Source organism: Arachis duranensis, chromosome 5 (genome assembly GCF_000817695.3).
Source record: "Arachis duranensis cultivar V14167 chromosome 5, aradu.V14167.gnm2.J7QH, whole genome shotgun sequence".
NCBI lineage: Eukaryota > Viridiplantae > Streptophyta > Magnoliopsida > Fabales > Fabaceae > Arachis > Arachis duranensis.
Genome location: NC_029776.3, coordinates 94,827,741 through 94,835,779, shown reverse-complemented (window position 1 = coordinate 94,835,779; position 8,039 = coordinate 94,827,741).

Below are 8,039 nucleotides of genomic sequence, written 5' to 3'. Positions count from 1 at the left end.
ATCAGGAGATACTAGGTGGAGCTCTCACTTCAACTCAATTTGTAGCCTTTTACGTATGTTTGGAGCAACAACTTCAGTTCTGGAAGATTTGGCTACTAATGGATCTACATATTCTCAACGTGGTGATGCTACTTATGCTCTTAAATCTTTATTATCATTTGATTTTGTTTTCATTTTGCATATGATGAAAGAAATCATGGGAATCACTGATAAACTTTGTCAAGCATTGCAACAAAAATCTCAAGACATTTTGAATGCTATGCATCTGGTTTCTAGTACAAAGTCATTGATTCAACAGTTAAGAGATAGTAGTTGGGGAGCACTTTTGGAGAAAGTTAGTTCTTTCTGCAATGATCATGCTATTCAGATACCTGATATGGGTGCTTCTTTTAGTGACATAATTCGGTCTCGTCGTAAAAAGGATGTTGTCACTGTTGAACACCACTATCGTGTTGACATTTTTACTAGCGTGATAGATTTTCAATTGAAAGAGCTAAATAGTAGATTTAGTGAGCAAGCAACCGAGCTCCTCATACTGAGTACATCTCTAGATCCTAAAGATGTTTTCAAGTTATTCAGTGTTTGCAACATATGCAATCTTGTAAAGAATTTCTATTCTTTAGATTTTTCTGAGCAAGAAAAGATTCAATTGGATTATGAGTTACAACATTATGAACTTGATGTGGTTAAAGCTCCAGATTTTCAGAATTTGTCTACTCTTGCTGAATTGTGTCAAAAATTGACAGAGACAGGAAAATCAAATATATATCCTTTAATTGATAGATTAATTCGTCTTGTTTTGACTCTTCCTGTGACAACAGCAACAACTGAACGGGCCTTTTCAGCTATGAAGATTATTAAAACAAGGCTTCGAAACAAGATGGAAGATGAATTTTTAGCAGATTGTATGATTGTATATATTGAAAAGGAAATTGCTTCAAAATTCACTTCAGAGATGATAATTGATGATTTTAGTTCCATGAAGCATCGTCGAGCAAGTTTAAAAATATCAAAATCTTAAAGTATGTAGTTGAACATTGACTTTTATATAATATAATTACTTTTTTGATATATATGCTACAAATCATATTTTGTTAATTTTTTGTTATATTTTATATTTAATTGGCCCCCCTCTTATGAAATTTCTGGTTCCGCCACTACTTATATCCAAACATAATTGATAGATAAAAAGATCTTTTTACATGAGATATCCAAACATAAAATTACTTTTACTTTTCTATAAGATCTTTTAAAAAAAGATAACTAAAAAAAATCTTTTCTTAAAAACTTACCCAAACAAGCTCAATATATAATGATTTTTGTTGTTCAATTTTATTAGGATGATGCTTTGATTATTTATTATTTTTTTTCAAGTTTTTTTTAGGTGTAAGTGCTAAAAGTTTATCTGAAAATGGAACATGAGATTATGAGATTATTGATTCTGGGAGAGAACCAATTTCATTTACGTCTAGCAAAGGAGAAGGTGAAGATCCTTGGAGGACTCTCCCAAGATGAAATGATTTCTAAAGAAAAGAATAAAGGATGTTTTTATGGAATTATATGAGATTTAATATAAGTAATAATTGTTTAGATTTTTAAATATTTTTTCTAAATTCGATTTTTAAGATCGACGTATATTAAGCAATAAATTTTGTAAGTTTTCTATTCACCAAAATGTAAACTCTAATAAGCTAAAAATTAATGATTGATTTTTGACCGATGTATATAAATAACCCAATTTGTACTTAGTTGACCTTAAAAAAATATGTTCATGTAAATTTACATGGAAGAATATCTTCTCATGTAAATTGTACTTATTACCTAAAGAGAAAATACGAGGACTCAATATATATTTTCTATAACATGTACAATGAGAGTTAAATTAAAATTAAAATTAAATTATAGGTAGTTAGTTAATTTTGAATAGTTTGTATTTTGAAATTTGAATTAAATTAAAATTACCGTTAGTTATAGAAACAAATAAACACATTTCTCTCTTAATATGGTGTGACCTCTTTTTTCCTTTTTTCCTTAAATCTTATCGGTACAGCGCTACCACCATTAGCAGCCGCCGTCGAATATCGTCCCGTCATTATTCTGACTGGTGCCATTATCCGCTAATGCCCAACGCCAAGGGAGGACGCGCATATTGTGTGCGTCGAATGCGTGGCACCGTAGCAACCCAAACGTCCAGCAACTCCATCGCAGTCGGTGCCTTCTTTCCGACGTCGACGTCGCAAGAGAAAGGTCTCTCAAGTGTGTTTCATCTTTCACGTTCATCACTCCGCGGAAATTCTTTAATGGAGGTTAGTTTGGTTGAATCGCTATGTTGTGTTCCATGTTCCGGAAGTAATGAGAATTCATCACATCCACATGAAAACGTAGCCAATTAACTACTCTGTCATTGAGGGTGAGCAATGTAATAAGGTGAGCAACGTACGTTGAAAGCATTGATAATAGATGATTATTTTCAAACAATTTAGATGTTCATAATTAATGCAAGTGGCGTGTTTAGTTTTATGTTTTATGCTTACTCAGATACATCATAAACATTTTTATGATTCAACCACATTTGGGATGATTTTATATTCATGGAATGCTTATATGTATGAAGCCCTTGGTTTGTATTAATTGATCATGGCATATTGCGTTGACACGGGATGAAATTAGATATTTATTGGACTATCTTTTATTGATATATAAATTTATATGATTAAATTTAAATTGCATGTACAAGCATGAGACTTGAATACTTTGAAGACCTGGACACCCAATAAGTAAGCACCTGTGTTCTTGTGCATGATGGCAATAGATCTGCTGAAATATTAATAGTGCTGTATATTGAATATGAAATACAGCTAATAGTACTATTATTATTGAAATTATATTTAAAAAAAATAAATAGTCAAGAAAAGTAAATACTTCCTGCATGTTTAGATTAGAATACACATGATAGATCATACATCACATGGCTATGGCTCCATCCCTTGAAAAATTAGGGTGGAGAGTAGCAAATAGTCATTTTTTTTCAATTGTATCAATGCTTACAAATGCTAGAAAGTCATTTATGGCTAAAAAGATTATTTGGATTGCTGGTGCTAGTCTTTTGATATTTATTTTGTTAGGCGTTTATATTTTTATGTTGTGGTGCTTTAAGCGAAGGCCAGAGAAAAAAAAGTATCAAGAAACAAAATGTTGGTGTCTTCAAAAATCCTTTACATAAATCTACTTGCAGTGACATTTCCTTTAAAGCAACCAATCAGAAGGAATTCTTTGTTGGGAGACAGTATGCAGCCAAAGTTTTACATATACATGTAGATATTTATTTTTTATGTAAATAAGATGTTTATTTTTATTGTAAATGAGATATTTTAATGTATTTAATGGTCAATTTAGGATAATCATTTTAGTAAGTATGCAGATGATTATTTTAATTTTTATGTAGATGATTATTTTGACTGAATTGAGTTTAATTATATATAATTAAAATATGTTGGATGATCAATTTATTAAGTATGCAGATGATTATTTTTATTTTTAAGTGGATGGTTATTTTATTAGACCCGAACCCGGTTCTATACCCGATGAAACCTATACACTTTCGGGCCACGATTATATCGGGTAAAAACCGGGTGAAAATCGAACCATTAACATTACATTACCTTAATACCTTCTTATAAGCTAGCATGTGAAAATATCCAAATTTTCAAGGCTCCAATTATTATTTGACATGGTAAAATTCACTTAGAAAAATATAACAAGAACCAACTCTTCTCTAAACCATAATCAATACTAATATTGTATAATAACACCAAATATTTAAATCAATACAAATAACACAATATTATGCATTAGTCTAAAATCTTATGCATTTTAAACATAAAACATTAATTTATAGTCTTATAATAACTAATAGCACAAAATATTAAGGTTTACAATACTTAAGTTCCACATAAGAATAGCCATCATCCATCATTAATAATACAAAATATTAATTGTGTATTGATGACCGGGCCGACTTCGGATGATTCGAGCCATGGCTCGGGTCCGACCCGAAATAATGATCGAGTCTATTTTTGAGACCCTTATCCGACCCTAAACCTAATGAAATCATACTAAATTAGCTCATAAAATGTTTGGGACCGGACCAAGTCTTCGAACTGGGTCGAACCATGCACACCCCTAAAAAAAATATTGAGTGCAATATCTTCCTTTTTTTTTTCGGTCTTCAATGCAATATCTTCTTGAGTCAATCCTTATTCTATTGAACTTTACAGCTTTAGTCCACACAAAATATAAAAAATTGCTGGAGCTTTTAAATGTTTTTTTTTTTTTGGTTTACCCAAACGGTATCCCCCAACCCGACAAGTTAAGGACTAATCCGTCGCGGATCTGAGCTCCATTTAAGGGTCTGCCGCTGGCCAATGGGTTGCTGTATGCATAAGGCGGGGTTCGAACTCCCGACACTTGCTTAAGCGGACGACTGAGCTGACCACTCGACCAACCCAAGTTGGTTAAATGTTTTTGATCAGGGACAATGCTTCATGATCCATGCATGTGTTTATTGTTTAAGCCGGAGACCAACTTTATTTTAGAGTTGGGTTTTACCCAAATATATGGGCTTGACGTTGATCTATATTAACACCTTAACATTATATATTTATTTTTTAATAAACATCTAATTTAATTCTTGTCCATTTTAAAATATACTCAGTCCATCTCTATAAAAAAATAGATTTATTCTAATCTCTGTCCTTTTGCTACGAGTTATGGCAATTCTTCTATTATTTCTTCTCACCAAACTTAACAGAAAAGATCTGTATGGCATTTAATGTTACTGATGTAGATGTTGAATTTCTGTTAAATAATATGTTGGAGAATAGACAATAATCAAAGATATATTTATCTCCCTACGACTATGAATAATGGTAACGGTCGGGAGTCAATTTGTCTTCTTTTATTCACCAAAAAAATATTATTTCAAATGCTCTACTAAACCAAAATTTATGTTATTTAGGAATGATTCATCTCAGTTGAGACTTTTCACTCCTCTTCTAAATCAAATAGCTGACTTCATGACTCACCAAACCCATCAACTGGGCCAACAACTGCTACAACAAATTCAACAACTAGAGATGGTGTAATATTAACAAAGACAATGTTTGTTGCAAGCTCATGGATTGTCATCAAAGCTTCTCTAATTTGTGCCCACCACTCTAAATTTAAAGCCTTCAAGACTTAAGCCACCTAAGAAGAATTGATATTCGATAATTTATACTTTGCTAGTGTGGATATTATATATAGGACTTAAGAACATATGTTTTTTGTTTCGGTAGGACTATGTTGTTGCTCGTATTATGTTATTATTAGGTGTTAAATTGTTAAAGATGAATTGCTTTTTTATTATCATTATCAATATATAATATGAATATTTATGCTTTTGAAGTTAAAAAAAATGCATGTTACAAATATATTAATTTGCTGTTTTGTTATTTTGCACAAATGGTTGAAAAATTTTAAACACTGATCATAATAATTTATTTTTATTTATCTTTAACAGGATTCAAATATTCAATGTCATCTCATAACATAAACAACTCCTAAATAACCTAAATTAGTTACTCTGAACAAGTTTGCAATTATAATCCTAAAAAAAAAAAAAATACAAAAACACTACATCAAAAGCTAAGAATCTATTTTCACTTATTTTGAATCTACACTTCTTTCACTTATTCTCTAATTTAATTAACCTTTTCTCTAACTTTTTCATTTTATTATCCACTACATGACTATGACCTTCAAAATTTACTGTGAGTTGTATATGGTTTTCACTCTTACCCTAAATTGATAACAATTATTTTGCAAATGTTATTTCCTTAATTACTTACTTGAATGTTGAATTGATTCTGAATTTAATTTTAGGTAACTTTGTGTCACACTCTCTGAGCTCATTTTGTCATCGTCGTTTATTTTTTTTTCCAACTTTTGAAGATTCTGAGCTGATTCTGTATTTTAAATTTAAAATTGGATTATTTAATTTGTTGAATGTTGATGTGATTCTGAGTATGGATTCTGAATTCAATTTGCTGAATGTTGAATTGGTTCTGAATTTAATTTTAGGTAACTCTGTTTCACACTCTTCGAGCTCTCTAAGCTGATTCTGTATTCTAAATTTGAAATTATTTAATTTGTTGAAATGTTGATGTAATTCTGAGTATGGATTCTAAATTCAATTTGCTGAATGTTAAATTGGTTTTGAATTTAATTTTAGGTAACTCTGCCTTACACTCTTCGAGCTCATTCAATTACTTTTGTTGTTGATGTGTTTTTAGATTAGTTTGGATTCTGAAATGAGAACATGTTGATTAATCTAATTGATTAGAACTCCAAAAAATATGATTATATACTTTAGCAGTCTTATATTCGGCGTATTTAGAAATTTGTAATTGAATTGAATTTTGTTGTGTTATAATTATATTCGAAATTTTGTCTTATATTTTGTAATGGAATAGAATTGAATTTTGTCTTATATTTGAAATTTGTAATTGAATTAAAATTAGTTTAAAAATAGTGAATTTAAATATTTAATAATTTTAATGTATATTTAATTAAACCGCCGGTCTAATCTCGGTTAGACTATTGAACTATTGAACCAGTTATTTGGCCGATTCATTGACCGGTTCGGTTCTCGCAACCTTGATTAGCACTGGTTGTAGCTTCAAAAAATGTATTTCAGAATCATGAATTTTTTACCCTATTAAATTCTATTGTCACTATTGTTCGTGCTTCTTCAAAAAGACATAATCAAATATAAGAAGTTCAAGCAATTGAAAATGTAAATTTGGTTGCTCAAACTAAATTAGAAACAGGTAAAGGTGCGAACCAAGTAAACACTTTACAAAGAGTTGGGAATACTCGATGAAGCTCTCACTTTAATTCTATTTGCAGTTTGGTAAAAATGTTCTCTACTACCAATATTGTTTTCAATAATATTATTGAAGAAAGGAACAACTTATGCACAAAGAGGTTAGGCTTATGATGTTAGTAAAATATTATTGTCATTTGAATTTTTTTTCATTTTATACTTGACGAAAGAGATTATAGGAATCACTAATGTTCTTTGCCACGCACTGCAACAAAAATCTCAAGATATTTTTAATACAATGCATATTGTTTCTACATCGAAATTACTTCTTTAACAATTGAGAGATGGTGGATGGTGCATTTTTCTTGCAAATGTTAAATATTTTTGTGAAAAACATAAAATTGAAGTCCCTAATATGAGTGCACAATATGTTTTTAGAAGAGGTTGATCTCGTCAACTAAATGTAAAAGTTGAGCATCATTATTGAATGGATGTATTCCTAGTAACAATTGACTCTCAGATACAAAAGTTGAATAGTATATTTAACGAGCAAACAGTAGAACTTTTTACTTTGAGTTTTGCTTTGGATCTTAAAAACAATTTCAAACCATTTAATATTGAAGAAATTAGCAAATTAGTAGAGAAGTTTTATTCTCTTGACTTTCCTTCTAATAAGTTAAATATTTTAAAATTTCAGTTGTAATATTTTCATCATGATATACCAAATTATTTGAAAAACGTGTACACTTTTTGAATTGTGCCACAAGTTGCAAGAGACGGAAAAATTAAGAACTTATCACATGGTTGAGAGATTAGTACGTCTTATTTTGACTCTATTAGTGTATACAACAACAACAAAAAGAACATTTTCAATAATAAAAATTGTTAAGACAAGACTCCGAAGTAAGATGGCTGATGAATTTCTTACTGATAATCATTTATACAAAAAAGGAATTAGCAGCTGTTTTTAACACAAATTCAAAAATAAATAATTTTAAAAATAAAAAAAACATCGAATAACCTTTTTATGATATATGATATAAAATTGTAAGTAATAATTTTTATATATTATTGTCTTACTTTATTTGTGATATGTATTTTTATTTACTTATAAAATTATTTTGCTAAAAAATATGTAATAAATAAATATTATATATACATCAAAACAAAGATA